Source organism: Vidua chalybeata, chromosome 1, assembly GCF_026979565.1.
Source record: "Vidua chalybeata isolate OUT-0048 chromosome 1, bVidCha1 merged haplotype, whole genome shotgun sequence".
Lineage (NCBI taxonomy): Eukaryota > Metazoa > Chordata > Aves > Passeriformes > Viduidae > Vidua > Vidua chalybeata.
In genome coordinates this window covers 33,132,189-33,153,040 of record NC_071530.1, presented here as the reverse complement: position 1 = coordinate 33,153,040, position 20,852 = coordinate 33,132,189, and the positions used below count along the sequence as shown (strand labels likewise).

General features: G+C 39.4%; 1 long non-coding RNA gene across 1 annotated transcript; it reads left to right on the top strand.

The window, feature by feature from the left end:
- Positions 1-14,200: 14,200 nt before the first annotated feature.
- LOC128786148 (uncharacterized) lies at positions 14,201-19,526 on the top strand. Its single transcript, XR_008430190.1, has 6 exons — positions 14,201-14,340; positions 14,734-14,811; positions 15,205-15,318; positions 18,530-18,667; positions 18,745-18,883; positions 19,061-19,526. It is a non-coding gene; the product is annotated as an uncharacterized LOC128786148 (long non-coding RNA).
- The last annotated feature ends 1,326 nt before the right edge of the window (positions 19,527-20,852 follow it).

The window sequence follows — 20,852 nt, the reverse complement described above, 5'->3', positions numbered from 1 at the left end:
TTATTAAAACAAACTTATTTTTATATTTGAGAGGATTTGGTCATGGTTAACTTCAAGAATTATGTATCTCGTCTTTTCACATGCGTATCTCTCACTGGTTAAACTGAGCAGAAGTTATGAACATAATTCTTGGTGAGAACACAGCTGACAAAGACAGCACATGGAGCCAAGTGAAGAAATATGATTTTCACCATAGTAATAATTTCTAAGTGTTCTGGTAAACATCTGGAAGCTGTAGTTTGGATGTAAAGATTTTGCCTGTATTTTTTAAAGGCATGCTTCTTTGAATATTTTGCCAATTCTACACATTTTGCTATTGATCTATATGGACTGGTGCACTTGAAAAAGACTTTTCCATTGAGCTGCATTCCCAGAACAACACCAATGCCATTAATGCAGGTTTGTGTCCAAAGGCTAGGCTGCTCTCCTCGCCCTCAGCTCCAGGTGCACGCGGCCATGCGTCACAGCTGGCACTGTGTGCCTCCTTGGGCTCTGTGGGACCTTCTTGTGTAAATAATTGCAGATAGCTGATAAATGAGTACTTTGTATTGTGCCAGTGGAAGGGTTTTGTTAGCATTTCCTTTGATCGTTTCATAAGGAAACTTCTGTTATTTACCTAGGAGGCACTCACAGTAATATGTTCATTTACTAAGGCGGCACATAAATGTTCGAGCTGCATTGCCTCCAAACTGTGGATGTGCTAAATGCTCCATGTGTCTGGAAAAAGTCACACCGGGGAGAGATGTGCCATCTGCAAATCATTTTCTAAAAAACTCCAAAGAGTAAGGGACTCTCATTTGAAAATGCTTTTATTTGAGAAATCAATGTGCCCTCCTTTTGATCCTGAATTGCCTTGAGCAGAAACATTTGAGCTTCCTCTTTGGAAAAATACTTGTTATTTTACACAGCTGTCTAATGTTTTGATGGTGAAATTCATTCTCTGCTCTGGTGAGACTTCTAGTGATAAGGGAAGAAAGAATATTAACTTCAAAGACAAAAAAGACAGAGGTCTTCCTTTCCAGGCCTTTTAGTGTATAGTCTATAAATCCTCCCAATTTCTCTGGATAAAGGTGGTTGAGACCCCAAAATGGTGCTGCTGTCACTCATGTAGTCTTTGAACACAATCCAATGAGCTGTGTATGGAGGGAGGCAGAGATGACCTGACCTTACTATAAGTGCCCCTCGTTGCTGAGATGCCTCTTCCTCACCCTGCAGGTTGGGTAGTGGGGACTGCCCAGTCAGCAAACAAAACATTTGCTATTTCCTTGGCCCTTAACTGGACCTCTTAATTGCTGAGTCAAGATTCTGGTATCACGAGAACTCCCTGCTTTGTGCTCTGCTTTGAACAAATTTAGCTCTTTTGGTCTCTGTGCCAGTGCAAGTCATGCATGCAGAGCCCTTCTACAAACCATGGCTTGGGAATTCAGCATCTTTCCTTGGCATCTTTACCCTGAGCAATTGGCTCCTTAGCACAAAAATTCCCTATTGGATTCTGGGCAGCTACACATGATGGGGGGGAACTACATCCTGCTACTTTAAATGGTCCAAATGCCTCCAAAATCTTTCAAGCTTCCTATGACATTATTGCTTTTATACATCTATATTGTCTTGGTGTGATGTCACAGGACTTACTCTGAGCTGAGTAAGCTCACTGAGCTGGACCAGTTCAGCTCACAAAGCTGGCAGATACCTATGCCCAGTTTTCTGATGGCTTTAATTCTCTCTTGGGCTCTTGAGCTGAGATCTATGGCTGATCCTGCTGGATGCCAGACCCTGCACAAAGGTAAGTGAACAAGGAAACTTGGAGCCAGCAGCAAAACTGAGAAGAGGGAAATGGATCTTCTTCCCATTTTGGCACCAGCAGCAATCACATTTGATCTAATAATGTTTTGTGTCTTCACACTAAGATCTGGGGCCTTCTCTAGTCAGTGGGGGAATGTAAGTCCCTTGGACAGTGGAAGCATAAGTTATCTATGCCAGCAGTTCTACGCTCATCTTCTGGAGATACTCTTTTCAGAACATCATCAAAATGAAGAGAGTATTTTTACTTTTGGACTTCCCACATTGTCCAAAAGATCTGAGGACAGGGACCTATTGTGCTAATGACACAAATAAAATTTTAAAAGACTTCTTTAGCTGAAACTTTTCATTTGTTTGAGGTTAATGTCATTGCCAGTAGAGCCAAACAAACATGTACATGTACATGCTTCTCTCAGTCTCCAGGATCTTTATTTGCAGTATTGCAATGCACGAGATTCAGAGGCAGAATAGCAAATTACAGCTTGCCAGTACATAGTGTCACTCTCTCTTTTTCAGATAGCATTTGGATTTTTTGCAAACAGCATTTTGCAAACAGCTTACAAATCTGTAAAATCATACCTATAAGTAGCAGTTTCTGCATTTGTCCCCTTGATAAGGCCTGGAAATAAAAATAAGGTAATACTGATTGTGGTAGAAAATAGACATTCCAAACCAATGAGGATTTATTTATAAAACAGATTTCAAGTTGTTCTGGACTCATACAGCCTCCTATAGCTTCACCTCAGGACATCAGATGGCTTCATTTCCTGGCATGGAGATTAGCTGGCTGACTCTCTCGGTAAGAACATTTGATCTGAACTCCCAAACATCCTGATTCAGAGCAAAAAACACTCCACAGAACACATGTATTCTGCAAAATGGGGAGATTAGCAATATGGTCCCCACTGTGCTGATCACAGTGTCCTGATATGCTGGAGTGGCTTCTGGAGCAAAAGAAGTCAGGAACACAGCTGACCTTGCTAGAGGTTCATTCTGGCACTCTTGAGCAGTGACATTTTGAGACATGCTTAACCATGGGCTTCTGAGACCTGTCTGAAGCACACCTTCATTGCATCTAAATCCTATTTAAATCTTCAGATGGCTCTTCCTTATGAGCACCTGGCAACACAATTTAAACTTTTAAAATTTCACTTCAAAATTTGCAATCAGTGAAAGATGCATCTCTTTACTGCGTCCTTGCTAGCCACCTTTCAGAAAGGTGGGGAGCTTACAAAGTTTATTTTACAATATTGCCTCAGAACCACTTCCAAGAAGACAAATTTCCAATATGACCTCATTTGAATACCATTCTGATTTCCAGTTTCTGTTGAGATCACATATTTCAGCATTTGCTTATTGGAAGTTTGGGGATTTGCCTGCAGTTATGTTTGGTATTTCATTTTTCTGCAGTAGAAAGAAATGGGGTGGGGTAAAGGACATACTTGGCAGCAATAACTTCTTTCCAAAACATAGCATGAGGTAGGAAGTGCCTGGCCCTGAATATACCTTGAGAAGCAGTCCCCTTGGGGTGATGCTATCTCACTTTATTTGACTCTGGTACTTCTGTAGCAGCATCTTTATTTTATCTCACTTTGCAACACCAAATAACCTTAATGAAGAAGAAGGCTGAAGAAGGAAATGGTTTATTTTGCAAGAATTACAGCAAGAGTTCTAGTTATGAGCTCAGAAACAAAAGGCTGTAGATAGGGCACATGTGAAATATGATTCCAGTCAAAGTGTAAAAACCGGATATCGTGGCAGCTGCTTATTCCAGTTTACTTGGGTAACTTGAAGTATTTTTTCTGTCAGAACTGGGGCTGCTATCTCCCAGCAGCACCCTGATTTCTGAGGGTTTGTGGAAGGCTGGTCTGGGAATGGTCACTCGTGTTGCCTCTGTACCTTGGACTCTCCCCTCCTGGGCAGAAATTTCCCTGCTGCTGTACCAAACCTGGATGGCCTGACTTACATCTACCAACTCCCACACTTGCACAAGCAGCTGATTTTTCTTTCTGTCTCCCTCATTTACTTTGCATGCTACTTCCTGGTTCATATTTACTACTGGCACAGTCTCAAAATATTCCACTTGCCATGTGGGCTAGTTCACATGCCCTGCTCTGGACTACACAGGCACCTACCCATGGCAGCCTTGTTCCAGCCTAGAAATCTGAAGAACAAGCTCTCCTGTGCTCAGCTCATACCGAACCCACCTGTGGGGCTATTCCATTTTCACCTAATCTAAACTGTTACCTTATACATTTAAACTTGAGTTGCAGCTTCTAACACGTGATATTTGATACTGTAGAGGATATCAGTTATACACACGCTCTGTAAAGTTCACAAAATCGTACCGTAAACTGGCATAGGACCAGCTCTTTATGAAGCCCATATGTACCACAAGAGCAAAGTGGCTGATAAAGCTGGTGACAAAAGTACTGTGCCCAAATTCTTAATGGCCTTAAAGGTCCTGCCATCCACCTTTCCTAAGCCACAACAGCAACATAAAACACTGCGCCATGGATATTGTCCAGGTATCTTCATCATCCAGGCAGCACAAAGCCTTTCGGGCCTCGTTCTCCCTGGGGACCCTGGATGAGGACACACAGTGTGCCTGCTCAAAAGCTCTCAGAAGGCTCTTAGTAGTTTCTCCCCACAATCAAACTCTCCTTCCCTCCTCTATCAAATTTTTTCCACTCTGCAAATATGCTGGCAAATCTTGGCACAACTATTTGTGCAGCTACATGGTGACCTGGATCGGGGAACTGATCCGAGTTAAAAATAACTCTGTTAAAGAAAAGGTTATTTTTAACCCAGCTGAGTTCCCCAGTCCAGTTTTAGGGACAGTTGTAGCGCCATGGGGAGGATGCAGCACGAGACCCACAGAGAGTGGCAGTGGTGAAGGGACAGGTAGGAGCTGGCACTGCTGCTGGGCAACATCTGTGTTACCCCACACTGCTGTCACAGCAGAAAGGACCTGCAGCTCCTGGAGAAAGTGCATCAGGTAAGCTAGTGATAAAAGCAAGGATGTAAGATCATGTTCAGCCAGCCTGAGCAGGGAAGGCAAGTCTGGGAGTTGTACCTAGGGATTTTACCACCCCTTGCTCCCTTGAACTCGGCTCCTGTGGCAGTGATGGTGACTGTGTTAGTAGCTGTAATGGTCTAAGATGGCTCAGTACCTGTGTATACAGACACATAGAGGAAAAAGTCTCTTGTGCTGTTAGTGCTCCTTTTCTTCCACTGCAGACTGTGAAACATAAAACAAATTAGCTACTTATACAACCCTACAGTCTCACATTTCTGAGTATCTCATAATACTAGACATAACTATAGACAACCACTAGGTCTGCAAGACTTAGAAGAGAAGAATGTTCAGATTGTTCCTCCACACTGATAGAAATCAGGATTAGCTTTGGACACTGATTTACACCTGTTTGAAACTGATGTGGGTGACAGGAAAGACCAGGAGTGCTGGCAGAGAGGATCTCACTTCCACTTATGCTGGTGCATTTGTGTGTGCTGCTTTTCAAGAGTTCAGAGATAGCTGGCTGCAAACATCCTTCCCCTTTAGCCTTTGAATACACTGTTAATGAAGTGATTCTCATCTGATATATCTAACAGGCAGGTATTTCCTTCCTGCCCTTCCTCTTGCTCTTTTGGAATGACTACACAGCTTCTTTTTGGCATATGTACTTTATATACTGTGTTCAAAGAACTGTATAAGAGCAACAGCATGACAGGCAAACCATAAAACATGAAAGGGCTGCTCACATCACCCTGTGTGTCGAGCTAATGTTTCCCTCCAGCCATATGCAACCATTCATTATATGTAGCAATCATTAAAATCTGCTATAAAATGCTTTGTAAAAGATAGGCTTGCCTTAGCAAGGGATGGCACAGATAATATAAAATATAAGGGTCCTTCTCTTCACTGCCTGCTGCAGTATTATTGCATATGTAAGTATACAATATTACTGTAAATATGAAATGTATATATTTATATATGTACAGTATTACAGTATATTTATCCTCAGAAAATGAACCACTTCCTTCTTAAAGTAGCTGGCAATGATCTCTCGCTTTTTCCGTCATACTAAAACTAAATGGGTTTCAATGGAGTTTCTTCAAAACTGTTAGACAAATGAAAGCATCTGCAGGTTTTAGAAAGTGAGCTCCTTTCAGAAGATACAGTCATAAATGAACACTTGGAAAATAATATTGAAAAAATGCTGCTTTGTATGGCAAAGGGAAATGTGCGGGATCACTTCACTAGTAGGTGAAATTTATTATGGCAGCTATTACAAAACCAGATGTTGGAACGCACAGTTTTCATCTGAATATGAAATATTTGAATTTTTTTTACAAGGTATTGATAATATCTATTACCTCAATAGCTCAGGCATTTCCAAATGAACATAGTCACAGACAATAAGGCTTGTAGGGACCTGTGAAAATCATCTAGTTCTTATACCGGTGCCTCAGTGGTTTGCATAAATGACTCTTAAAAGCTTCCAGCTCAGTACTTAGCTACCCTTAGAGTTAGAAAAAGTTTTTTTCTAATATTTAGTTCAATTCTTTCTTCATTTTAAGCCCATTATTCCTCGTCACATCCTACATGGACATGGGAAACGGATCATCCCATTCCTTTTAGTAGTATTCTATAAAATACTTTATGACTTAATTTTGTTACTTGGGTTTTTTTTCTCTAGGTGAAACATCCCCAATTTTAAGACCTCCAAACCCAGCTTTCTTGAAATGCATTTCCTAAAACTGAACACAGACCTCCAGCTGAAGTTTTATTAATGCTGAGTAGAGTGGAATATATGTCTTCCAGACAATAATTCCCTTTATCCATCCCACTGTAATATTTATCTTTTTCATAACAGTGGGTCCTTGTCGACTCCTATTCAACTTGTGATCTACAACAAACCCCAGATCCTTTTCTACAGAATTCTTCCCTACCCAGTTAATATTTATCTTTTCTCTTTGCAATTAATCACTATTGCCATAATAATTTTGCAGTTGCAAAATCTTGTTATTTGACTCCATCTTATTTCTAGGTAATTTCTTTAGTTTGTTGAGATCCTTTACGGGTCTTCTTCTTCCTTTCAGCCTTCCATCTATAATATTAATTCATGCACAGTTTCCACCTCACAAATAAAAATGATGAAAAGCACCTTAAGACCCTCTGAAGAACCAGTGAATACTTCCTGAGTAGTTTTCTGGACAATTGTGTCTCCACTCTTTGGTGAGGTTTTTTTGTTGTCTTTTTTCTAGTTGGTGGTTTTTATTTCTCTGTTTTGTTCTGTTTGTTTGTTTTTTGGTTTTGTTTGTGCTTTTGTTTACTTAACTGGCCCTTTTAGGGAGTTTTTACTAAAGCTATGAGATATTCCTTCTCAGTATTCACATGGCTTACTCCCCACCAAAAATTTAGTTGCTTTGGTCCTATTTGTTTTTAACAAATCATTGTCAGCTGTTATTTATCTCACTTTTTTTATTGTAGCTGCTTGTAAATAACTCCAGTATTTTTCTGGAAATTGAATTTTGGCTGACCCCATTATCCCTTTTAGCCTTCTTTTTAGACAGTCATGTCTCTCCCTTTGTGGTGCCCAGGGAAAAAACCACACATAGCTATTTAGTGTCAGGGAACATCTCTTACACAATACAAATTATGTCCTCCTGTGATGATGACACATCATATAAACCTTTTCATCCTTCTGTGATCAGGTTACACTGCACAGTTAGTAAAGAACTTGGAAATTAATAATTTTTTTCCAGTGTTGGCTCCTCTTTTGACCACAGATTTATAGACACTAGGCTTCTGGTGTCATTCAATTGAAGCAAAACTCGTATCAGACCCTGCTAAGGACATTTTTCTTCTGAATACAGAGATAATAGTGACAAATGTACCATGACCACTGCAGAACTTGAAGCGGATATTACTTGGGCAACTTACCTTTGCTCTTTTTCTGCTGCATCTCCTGTTGAAACAAAGCTGCACAGGCATTAACAATTCCTCCACATTCTTTAGGATTATTTCACTGCCACAAAACTGACTCTTCTTATGTCTAATTTGAAGTCAAGTTTTCCTCCTCTTTTCTTTCTCTGGCTACAGGTTGCAGTCTCTGACATCCCTATAAGACCATACATTAAATGAATAAAGTCCTTTTATCTGGGCAGTTTGCAGGAAACAACAGATTGAGAAATAATTCACTCTTGTGATAAGCTCCTGCAGGTGAAACTCTGATCCAAAGAGAGCTTAGAGAAATCTCATCACTGGCATGACAAGAATCAGAATTTAACCCTCAGCAAAATTTTATTTTTTTTTACTAATGGCAAAATAAAAATATTGGATTGAATTATTATTCACCAGTTGTCCTTAGTGCAAAGACAGATGTGCACTCCACCCCTTAAAGATTGTCTACAAATTTCTTCCTTCCCAGAGAGTGGTGCTTGGCAAGTATCCAGTTATCAACATTTTCTCTTTGAAAATTATTGATTATATGATTCTAACAATTGATAAATCTTCCATTGTTCAAGTCAAATTTTGTCTTTGTTTAGGGGCCAAAAGAAAGATTAGGAAATGTTCTTGTCTTGGGGTAAAGAAAAACTATAATGTTTAGGTGGAGGGAAGCCGATAACAGTCATAGCAATACGTAAGACATCTGGCTTTCATATTCTACAATTTGTTATAGCACATGATTACTTTCTGATGAAAAAAACTCTCACAGCAAATCAAAATAGAAATAGTTGAGAGCCTTTACAAACTGCAAAGTTTAAAACAAATTAACTGGGCATAATAACCTGGTGCATCACCTCTATAAGAACAAGTAATTTTCTCTTTGTTTTTTATTTTCTAAATTGAGTAAAAGGTTATTTGCTTATTTCTCTTTTTCTGTTGTTGTTGGTTTTTTGGGTTTTTTTTTTGGTTTTTTTTTTTTTTTTTTTTTTTACACCATAGTAGAGGTACAGTATTCTCAGGGACTCTATAAAAATTTAATAGCTTCTGTTTTGCTTTTATTTGATTTGATTTGATTTGATTTTGCTTTGATTCCCTGCTCACCTCATTGTGAATGGGAGCACAATGGCAGCTATGTTGGGAGGTATCAGCTCTGAGACTGGATGTTTGCAAGCACCATGTGTACAGTCCCAGCTGTGGAGTACATTAACAGGCAGCCCAGTTCACAGCACTGTCCTAGTTTTAGTGGTCTGTTCTGAAGTTTTGAGCACACAATCCCTTTTGTGATTTTGCACAGTTTTGTTACTGTCTGCAAAGCAGAAATGCAGCTTTTTGAGCAGAGAGTACCTTATCTTCGGTGTGCAATAGCTAAATAACTTCATAATGAGACTACTGACTTTAATGGCATCTTTCTTCGGATGCTGCCATCATTCACCCTGACTGTGTTGCAGACAAATGAGTAATGATAACCTAGATGATTATATGGTTGCTCATAGTTATGCCGAAATGGCAAACAGAAATTTAGTTTCTAAGACCTGACGTGGGCAGGATAAGATTATTTTTTCCTTGCAACTTGCTTTTTCTTTGACATCTATCTGGACAGTTTCCATTAATTTCAAGTCTTTTCTTGATATTTTTCTTGCACTCAGACTTATTTGGCCCTGTATTTTAAAAAATGCATTTTAAGTAGGGGTGATGGAAGTGCCAATGCTCAAACTTTATTAACATGCTGCCATGTGAAATTGTAGAAAACTTTAAGGACTACACAACACAGATGACTCTTGGAAAAGTCTACTTTCAGTGTCTCACTCAAGATACAGTGTCAAACAACAAATATGAAATCTCTGAAATATAGCAGGATTCATGTCTGAAACTTGTGAGTTTCTTTTTCCATCAAATTTTGATTCCTCTGTTTTGACTTCATCCACAGAAAAGAGGAATTGTCTTCATATTTTGGGCAACCATGCTTGTGACTAGACATTCATATAATACATTATAATTTACCCACATATTAGTAGTGTTGGTTCTCAATACATATTTTCAAACCATCTATAATAAAGGCATATTTAAAGAACTTCTGTAGGCAGAAATTAGCTCTCTCTATAACCTAGGAAACGTGTGCTTTTAAAGAAGCAGCAGTCAGTGGTTCCTTGGCACATCCATCCGACACAGTCACCCAGCAGCAGCTCTCACTCACATGGGCTTCCAGGAGCCATGAGCCTCTATCCAGGGTAGGGGCAGGATTTGGCTCGGGAGATTCCTTACTAGCCAAGATCAGTTAATGTTTGTGATGACTCTGTGTGCCAGCCCCTTCACTCACAGCCATCAGTGAGGATCCTGAATTGGTCTAGTCCTGCCTGGGAGAAGTAACAGGGAAGCAAATCTGATGTTGAAGCAATATAACCTTTCACAGGCAATGATAAAGTAGAGTTGCTTGAGGAGCATAGAAACAAGCAGAACCTGCAGGTGAAGCTGAGGGTCCTCAGTCCACTAGTGATGACAAGAGAGGGATTCCACTCCTTTTTCAAGATGTGTGCACTCAAGAACCAGATTGTGGGCATCACTGTTTAATTTCCTTAGCCATGCAGAAATGTTATGAATCAGATAAAAATGGGAGTATGGTGTGGCAAGGTGTTTTGGGGTAAAAAAAACCCATGACCACCCAAAGGGGAAAGTAAAAGCTAGAAAACACGGCAAAGCTCAGAGCTTGAGCAGTTCCACTCATTTTGCACCTTGATTTGTCTGGTAGATCTTGGCCATCACCTCACATTGCTCTGATTCCTGCACTCCTGTAGGTACCTTCAGCCAGGGAGAGATTCCAAACAACCTTGATCTGATGCAGACTATTAATAAAGGTACCAATCCCCACAATGAAGTGATGATGATGGCAGCTGGTTTAATCATTGGCCTTCATCATAAAAGGACATAAGACAGTTCTAGAGACGAGTTCCAAAGCCAAAGATCCAGGCAGCAAATTCTTATCATAAAAACTGCTATTCAGAGGGGATCAGGGACACTGCAGAACTAGTGCTCCTCTTCCCCTAAGACAAAGGTGGATTTAGGGAGTCATGGACCTTGGATGTGGTGGCTTTTGTTATATCATGGTTGATGTGTGTGTGGAAAGAAATCACCATATTCTTTGACTAATGATAATTTTCTAATTGAGACTCAAATTGTTTGGCCTGACATAACTGTATTGTGTACCTGGGGAGGGAGCAAGATTGGTTTGGAGTGGAAGCAAAATTGAGTTGAAGCAATCTTTCTTGTTCTCTGATTTCTACGTTCATTAGGAACATACTGTGAAGGCAACAGTTGTTGTGGAGAAGGAAACTTGGGGTGAAATGACTGCTCTGAACTGGAATAACAAGTTGTATGATCCAAGATCTCCTGAACAGCATAACAAAAACTATCTGTCTTGGTAAAACATAGACTTTACACAGCATGAAAGGTCCTCAGTCTTTGCTCTGACAAATCATGCAAAGTTAAAAATAACTGATATAAAAAAAAAAAAAAAGGTAAAAAGAAAAAAGTGTTACTAGGATACCAATCATTCAGTGGAGGGCAAATCAGAACTTAGTGAGTCTGTAGGTAATGATAATTATAGTGTTGACTAAACATGTGAGGCAGGCTGCCAGTAATCCTTCCATTAGTTGGGGAAGTCAGGGTAGGATCCCTGGTTCCAAAAGAAAATTTGGTTTAAATTGGATTGGTTTATTGTAGACTTCTTGCTGATATACATATTCAAAACACAATCCTTTTCCTGGGAGGGAGAACTCCTCAGCCTCTATTAATGTGTTTGCCTAAATGGATTCACAGCTAGGATTTTGTCCTCACTGGAAGACCAAAATCTGCTTTGCTGCCAACAAAACTCACTTCTTTTTGTCCTCCCAGCTTCCAGTGGACCACCACCCTTCCTGTGACAAGCTTATGCACTGGAAGTCTGATGTCATGCTCCTCGTCATTCCCCTCAAGAAGGAGGCATCCCAATCTCTCCCACCACTCTTCGTATGTTCCCTTCACTTTTGTGGATTCTGTCTACATCTCTCTAATTCACCTGTGTTTTTAACATTTACACCTGGAGCTGTAAATGGGACTTCTGCTGAAACTTCCCAATCCCCATTTCTTACACACAGTCTAGCTCCTAATACATGTAACAGTGCTATGTTATTAGTTCACTAAGTTTGAAATCTATCATAATTTTAACTTTTTTTTTTCTTCAGTAGCTCTGGAAATATTGCATTCATTTCCTATTATTTAAATATTCATTTGTTTTCCTCTTCCCAAGAATAATGTTTTAGATATGTTTTTACTGCACTCCATTTGGAGTGAAGACTATATGGAATTCAGATCCTGGTCTCCCAAGTACCTGAAAACTCGCCTGTCCCTATTCCTCACTATCACCTGCAAATTTTCTAAGTCTTTTCTCTGTTCCAATACCCATATCATCCATAAGTAGAAAGCAGATAAATAAGATCTTTGGGTGAGATCGCATTTAAACTATCACCCATGTGTCACAAAACCCATGTGTGTCTGCAATTTTCTGTGTACAGTCCATTAGACAGTGATTTTACTTGCACTTAACCAGTTAAGACTTGGATGTCACAGGGGGTCATGCCAGAACCCTTGCTAAAACAAAGACACAGCATATTGAATGATATGAATGTGAGTTATCTGGGAAATGAAGGAAACCAATTTGACTTGGTGTGACCTGGTTTTAATTTTTAACACCTTTTCCTCAAAGTGTTTCTAAGCATATTGTACAGGGAGTTGTTGGAGTCTCTTTCTGGGTGTCAGAGGTAGGCTGACTGTTCTGTAATTCCTTTTCCCCTTCCAACAGACAGGTGTTGTACTATATTTATATTTATAATTATATATATTCTATTCCATCCTAAATTGCCCCCTTTTTCCTCAGGCCAACACACTCTGAGGCAAGTTCTAATGGCTCAGACATCACTGTGACTTGTTCCTCCAGCACTTCTTGGTGAATGTGGTCAGACCTTGAATATTGCTTTAGATAAGCATTTCTAACTGTTCCCTCTCTGCCCTGGCCTGACCCTGTATTGTTTTGTTTAAACTAATTTTATTAGGCATTGTGCATAGCAAGCTTCTTTAGTGAACACTGAAACAATGGGTGATTTGGCCTCTATTGTGCAGCCTGTTATTTGCTCTCTCTGCTATATTGCTGTACTTCTTTCCTCATCTTATGTTCTGGTAGCATTTTCTGTTTGCCTTTTATGCCTCCTACTATTTGTAACTCTTTGTATGCCCCAACATTCTGCTTTGTCCTTACATATTATATAGTCAGACATGGAGAGGTGTCCTGGTTTTCCAAGATTTCTATGGGACTTTTATTTCCAGGCACCTAAAATATGCCTTAGAATACCATATCAACCTGCAATTGTGCTTTCTTTTCCCTTTGTATCTGAACAGCTTATTGAAGAACCTTTAATATTTTTTTTTCAGTATCTGCCAGTGGTCCCCTATCCCTTTATCCTTTCAATTATCTTCTCAAGAGCCTCCACACCAGCTTATGAATTTTTAGAAATCTGCTCCTATGTAGTTGATCCCTAATAGTAAAGCTGTTCCTAAAATAGTGGTCTGTCATTTCATATTTGCCTTCTTGCACCCAGATTACCTTCCACCCTTTTAAGCAACCCCTCATAATTTTCTGAATCACATTCAGTTGAGCTGTGTCCCCAAACATTATGTCTCTTCACACCACACCTTCTGAGGGAAAACCTGTCCTCAGTATATTCCAAGTCTTTGACAATGGTCTGTGTCCTCCTCTATTGCTTTTCAGAGGATGTGATGCTATTTGAAGTGCCTTGTAGAGACAAGGTTGACTATTAAACATCTCTATGAGTTGCTCAAGCAAAGGACCCTCATGTATTCTTCTCCATGACTAGTTTTCGCCAAAACACATCCAACAACACATACATCTTTTCCTTTTCTCACCTCATTTTAACTCAAAGGCAGTCAAGAAGCCAGCTTCTTAGCTCTCACTGAAATGGTAAGCAAGTATTCATGTCTAAATGCTTTGTCCTGTATTTTTTCTTTAAAAAAAAAAAAAAAAAGAAAAAAGAAAAAAGCTGTAACTGTGTCCCTATTCCAGTTCCTTGATTTGTTCCATCAGGACTTCGTGGCCCCTATGATGTCATGGATTTGTGCATATGAAGACTGTGAGTGTTCCTCTTTATTCAACACATTCTTGATATTGCATTTAGCTATTTTGGATATTCAGCTGTTTGCCCCATCACTCACTCACTCTCTGGTCTCTCTTGTGCTTTTTGCTAACCATTTCCCTATGGAGATTGTTAACAAAGTACTAATTACTGCCAAGTGAAGGGTATAGTGGTGGCTTTGTGATGCAGATACTGGTCAGCCAGGAACTTGACTGAGACTACAAAACTACTGCAATTCCCATCTATCTCTGGACAGACTCCAGATAGTAGTAGCTTTCAGTCTCTGCCAACCTGGTTTGGAGCAGTTTCCCTGTGTGTGATTTGGCGTGCTTGTCAGCCAAATCAGAAAGCCAGTCCAAAAATCCAGTACTTAGAGGGTGTTTGATACCCGCGGGAGCTGTCTAGGTCAGGAAACCAATGACTGGTTTATAACAGATTGGAAAAAAAAAAAAAAAGGGTAGAAATGTCATGGCTAGCATTTTAGTTACAAATACAAATACAACTGTATTTATATATAAATTTATATGTGTATGAATATGTATATTTATATATACAAATACAACTGTAATTACATGGAAATTACCAATGTAAAGCAGAAAGTTGTTTGGTTTTTTGTTTTGTTTTGGTGGTTTTTTTTTGTTTTGTTTTGTTTGTTTGTTTTTTTTTGCAAGTGTTGCCTGACAGTTTTAATAAAGATTAAAGCTGAACTGGAATTTTTCATACTAAATGTGAGGAGTTGCAGCCTCCCCTGATGAGTGACATGGTTGTCAATGAAATGTCATGTTGTTGGCTTTACAGTGCCCACAATGCGCAGCCTAGGTGGAAGTCACAGCTGGAGAAGCTGCCACTGAGAGGTCCTTCACTCCCTTGATCACAGTGAGTCCTTACAAGTCCTCGATCAAAAAATGACACCAAAAGCATTGAAAAAATGATGGCCCTTTACAGAGCATTAAGGGCAGGTCTCTTAGAACCCGCCCTGTACACATCTATATGTACACATAGTTTTCCTTTGTATACCCCAGACATACTTTTTTTATTATTTGATTCAACACAATTAATAATTAATACACTATAATTAATGACATATTAATATACTTCATACTCTATAAGGAGAAAAATGCTAAAGCTCATTGGAACACTGTCAGGTGTTACAAGTGACAAATAGGCAACAAAACTGAAAATCCCATTTGTGAGTTACTTTTTAACTGGGTTTTGTATGTGCACCAACCTCCCTATTCCTGATTAATGGGAATGTTTGTACATTTTCAGATAGAGAGAGATTTGTGCTCATCTATTGCTTTATAGATGTTGCAAGAAGATGAGCAGGTAGCCCATCCTGCACCAGACAGCTAGAATGCTCTGAACGACATTTTCAGAAGACAAGTGAGTGACAAGTCCCATTTGTTTTCATTTAACACAGCTGGTCAGTCAAAATCACACATAAAATACTATTATAAACTATGACAAGTAATAATCCGTATTTGCCAAGTGTACTTTTCCAAGAGGAAAAGCAGTTTAAGCACTCCCTGTTCAACAAATCCCTCGCACTAAATTCTACCTTCTCAAAAATCTCAGGGCTATAAAAAACCCTTGCAAAAATGTTGGAATTTAGTGCACCAAAGCAAAGCAATAGTCATGAGCTCTTTACTTAAGAACGACTTGTCCTAAGCCTAAAGCTAAGCATATCCAGGAAGCATTTGCTTCTGAATCCCAGTTTATCTCAGCTGCTGGGTAAAACCACAGGGACTAGTTTTTGAGATACTTGTGGCAAGGCCAAAATTACAAAATAACTCATATTCAAGCCCTGAACTACACCTGGATACAAGTGGGAACTAGCAGTGTTTACAGAGCTGTGTGTTCCTTGAACACACAAGTACAGAACGCTAAAACTTGATAATTTAGGCTTTAAAAGGACAGAGAGACTTTAACACCTGCAATGCCCTACAAACCAGCTCATCTATCCCGGAGCCTGAGCAGCTCAGACCAAGATGCAAGATACATGTCTTTAGTGAATGCACAGAATAAGCCTTTATTTAGTCCTATCTAGTATTTTATTCAAGCTAATGTCTAATTAGAACTGCAATTTTGGTGTGCACTTTGCTGCTGCTATGACAATTCCTAAAAGCACTTTGTGAACATCAATTGTTTATGATAGTTCTGCAATGAGCTCTGCAGCTACTGAAGGAGAAGAGAGGGACAACATGAGCTCTGTTTTATTATTGCACAGTACAGATAATGATACACTAACCATATCAAAAGGAGCTTTGTAATTATTGGCTCAGGAGCTCTTGTGGTTATTTTACATTTAACCCACATACCAATTTGGTGTCTGCTGGCACATGGTGGCCATATGGAGGGCAGAAAGCATTACTGCCTACCACAGGAGAACATAATCTGGAGAGCGGAGGCATTTCCATGTGCTGAACAAAGTTCCACCCACATCATAAATCGGTCATTCTGCCACATCATAAGCTGCAGGGAAAAAAAGTCACATAAATCTTTACAGATACTCTACAGGACTTCAGATAGAGACTGTCTTCTGTGCAGCCCATGAATGCACAGCTGATGCTTTATAATAACAAGCAATAGTCATATATCTGCTACCAATGCATTTTGTCACGTAATACTGCTATATATTTTTGGAGCAGCGTTGAAAAGCACACAGACTACTTCCCTCCTATGAAAAATGTTAATTAGACCAATTATCACCTGATTAAGATGGGCAAAAGAACCCATGGAAATTTATGATGAAGATCCATAGAGACTATCTCTAATCACATCTTTTCACCTGTTGTCTTTGGGAATCAAAGTTTAAAAATGGCTGAAGAAATTTTATATACATATATTTTTTATAATATGCAAATTTGGGTTGATTTTTATATATTATTGCACACAAAAATATTTCTCTGGACAAAACACACTTGACTGTCCACCTCCATAAATATGTTTTTATTTATATATGTGTGTATGCTCCTCTGCTGGTGTGTTTGTTGGGAAGGGGTGCCGTAGAACTTCCATCCAGGTCCTACATGTTTACTAACATTTTGGGCAAGTTTTATTATTCCTTTTCTGAGGGGAGACTGAAAAGAAGACAAAAAAAATTAATTTGAAACTAAATTATAATCTGTCTTGCTGGTCCTGTACTACAGTATAGGATAAACAGCAAGGGAACTTAAACACATGGAAGAGGGGATTTTGTTTGCATTGCCTAAACAAATATTTTTTAGTAGTATAAAAATAGGTGGAACAGGAAGATAGGCACGACCAATGTAGAAGAAAAGCATGTTTGTGCCCAATTCACCGGAGAGATTGTCAAAGAACATTTTATCATAATGAAAATATTACTCTTGGAATGCCAGCATGAGCAATGTCAGTTCAAGTTGCCTGCTCTTTTTTGCTTCTAGTCCTAAAGTTAGACTTGTCCTAGAGTTATTGTGACTAGATGATTTTTTTTTAATTTCAGAAAATGTTCTCTTTCATTCACGAATCAATAGCTCTTTGCTAGTCCTGGCTTTGCTGCTTGTACTTCTCTGTCAGCCCTTGCTAAGGGCTGTTGCTAAGGGCCAGAGGAAGTGTCTTGTTGAATTCTGCTGAGAAATTGGGGAGGAAAAGCACGTTTCTGTGAGGTGCAAATGAAGCACTTAGCCCACTGCTGTCCTACAACATAGGAAATATTATTCTAGTGGGAACAAGCTGCTCATGATTAGGATCCCCCTGTGTTTCAGAATTTTGACAGGCTATTCCTAATCTCATAAAATTAGGATTGTGCCATGGTGGGATCTAAAGAGAAATATTTTTCTTACAGTAAAGGACTCAAGAAACCTGTTTCAAAAGGAAACTTTTATAAAGATTGCCTCCTTCACTTGATGAAATTAACATAAATATTTCTATGTATTTCAATGAGAAAAAAAAAAAAACTTTAGTCAAACAGCTTCTATTGCCTTTATTTGAAAGCAGCTGAATAGGGCATATATAAATTTCCTTAACATTTTATAGATAACCAACTAATAAGCCTAGTGAAATTTTTCATTTAATGATTTGGAATTTAGCTAGAGGGAACAGAAACATCCAGACCCATGAAATATGCCTAATTTACTTTCTGATGTATTTAATTTTAAATACACTGTTCAGCTAATCAGAATATTTATTTTAATACATTTTATGGTGTCTTGTACAGCAGGCTTTGACAAAATCACATTGTTTTCAAAAAGTGATATATCGTGACTTACTGTGCCTAGCAAGTCCTGCACAGCAACTACACCACTCTTTCAAGTGTTTCTATTAATATCTGATGACTGCATCAATTAGTAGTTTTACTGCAGAGTTACCCTCCAGCATGGAAGAAATACAGTTCTTTGGGAAATTGCATGCAGGGGAACCTGCACTATCCAGGTTTCTCAGGCACGTGAGCTTGGGATCTAAGAGCCTGCTCTATTGAGGTCACGTGTGCATTGATAAAGAGCCACAGCTGGGTTTGTATGATCAACATGAACATGAATACATAATCCAGTTGCATCAGGCAAGCCCATGTGGTTGCATCTGTCCTGCCCTATCCAAAGGCTGAAGGTTTTTTGTGTCTGCATACTGCCTGCAGGTTACAGTGCTAATGAGCCTGTCTTGTGTCCTCTGAACAATCTGTGCTGGAGTTGGAATATATTTCCTGTCGTTCATCAGAAGAACTGGCAAGCAAGCAAAGCTGACAGATGTAGTTCAGACTTGTGGGGATTTCCTGGTAAGATTGTTTTTTCCCTGCTCAACTAATTATGAAAGTAATGGTAGAGATGAATATCCATTTCTCTTTGTTTGCAGTTGCAAAAGTTTGGCATTCACTGACATTTCCTGGTAGTGTAGAAAAGCCAGAAGAGTAATAGATTGTTGTAATGGTTTGGCCTGAAGATTCTTCCTGTGGACCTAAGTGGATGATGATTTGAACTATATGTCCTGCAAGGTGAGAGCTATAAATCAGGTCTGAGCAGAAGTGAAAGTCTAAGAGATTGTTAATGTTTTGAATTTAAGGTGCTAAACTTCATGTCACCTCTTTAAGATGTGGACAGGGCAAAGATACTTTCCCTGCTTTAGAATAAGGAAATAGTGAAAGAGGGAACTTTTGAACTGTATTCTTCAGAAATTCCCAGGAGGTGTTGATGAGTGCACGTCTTCTTCCAAGACTGCTAATGAAAAGCCACAGTGTTCTGGAGGAGGTACAGATGGCTTCTGAAGGATGGTTGTATGATGCTTCATTCAGTGGGATTCCGACTCATCATACCCAGCCTGCTACCTCAGAGACAGAAGCTGATGTTTCAAATATGATCACGGAGCTGAGTACCTTCTGGAGCAGTCACGCTGCATCTTGGATGAATACCAAAGCTGCTGAGCCTTCAGCACTGCGACAGTCTCCAAGGGAGCTGGAAATGTATGACCCAAGAAGACCCACAGCTCCAGAATTCACCAGGAAGCATAGCATCTCTTTCATCCCAAGCTAGCTAAAACCTTTCTGTTAGAGCAGGTTTTTCCTAATCAAATACCTCTGTGTCAAAAGATTGTTTGAGAATTTGTGATTTATGTGTTTAAAGAGACAGAGGAAAGGGGCCTTCTGCTACACATTCTGTTTTTTTACCCTGCATAACCATATCTTCCTCAATTTCATGCTTTGATGTAGATAATAGAAATGAAAGTGGTAGAGATATTATGATTTTTAATGTTCACTGCATATTATTTTTTATGCTTGTTCCTGTGCTCAAGACCCTAAAAGTTAAGGAAAAACTAAAAAAAAAAAAGAAAGAGGGGATTTGCCAGGCAAATTATTTGGAGGAGGATAAGAAAAACTGTCACACAACACAACTGTCACATATGTTTTTCCACCACCCTCTATCTTCTTTGGTTGTTCAGTATGTAAGAATAGTTTTCATTTCCCAAATGCTCCTCAGGGAAATGGTCAGCAGCCAGACAAAGTTCAAGCATTAGGGCAATGCTCTCAGGCACATGGTGTGACTCATGGGGTGTCCTGTCCAGGACCAGGAGTTGGACTCCATGATCTTTGCAGGTCCCTTCCAACTCGGGATGTTCTATGATTCTGTGAGAAAATGTAGCACTCAAACACTGAGGCCACAGACAGGAGAAATAGCAGTGATGGTGCGTGCCTTTACAGCTTTCACCACAGGAATACCATATGCAAGTGTTTTTCCATCACTGTGAAAGCAACTGGTTTATACTGAACTGCCAATGCAATGCAGGACAGATGGAAGAAGTAGGTAACTTTATGATCATCTGAGCCATTTCTGCAAGAAACATTTGACTACAGTCTGCGTAGCTCTTATTCCAGTTATTTACCTTCTTTTCACATTGTTGCAGCCAGTAGATTGTTAAGTGCCTTTTTAGGGCAGGTTTGAATTCAGTGAGACTACTTACATAAGTAGCTGTCGGCCAGTTTGAGCTGTATGACCCTTGGTTCCCATTTCTAGGACACACCGCTCAAGACACTTGGGCCTGTTACGTCAATAACCTCTTGGTTGCTCCTTCTCAGTCCTGGTCCTGCAGACTCTGCTGACAAGCTTCAGCACAATCCCCACTGAAGTTTTTATAAACTGAATAAATGGTGGCTTGTGAATGGATGGTACAGAATTCAGTTGTTTATTTATCTCTGGCTGATTTTCTTGTATCAGAGATTTCTACTGCTCTAAAAAATGAAAGGTTAAATGCCTTCAAGTCTTTGTCCTAGATATTGCCATGTCACTGTGTGTGAACTCAACAGAGACCCATATGTGTATGCCTCTGTAAATGCCATTCCTATAATTCTCCCTTGCATGATTGTTTTCTGAAAGACTGCAAAGTAAAGCTTGGTGGGAATTTTCCCACAGTCTATTTGTTTGTATGCAAAAATGCTGACTTGATGAAATGGAACCTTTTTGTGGAAAATA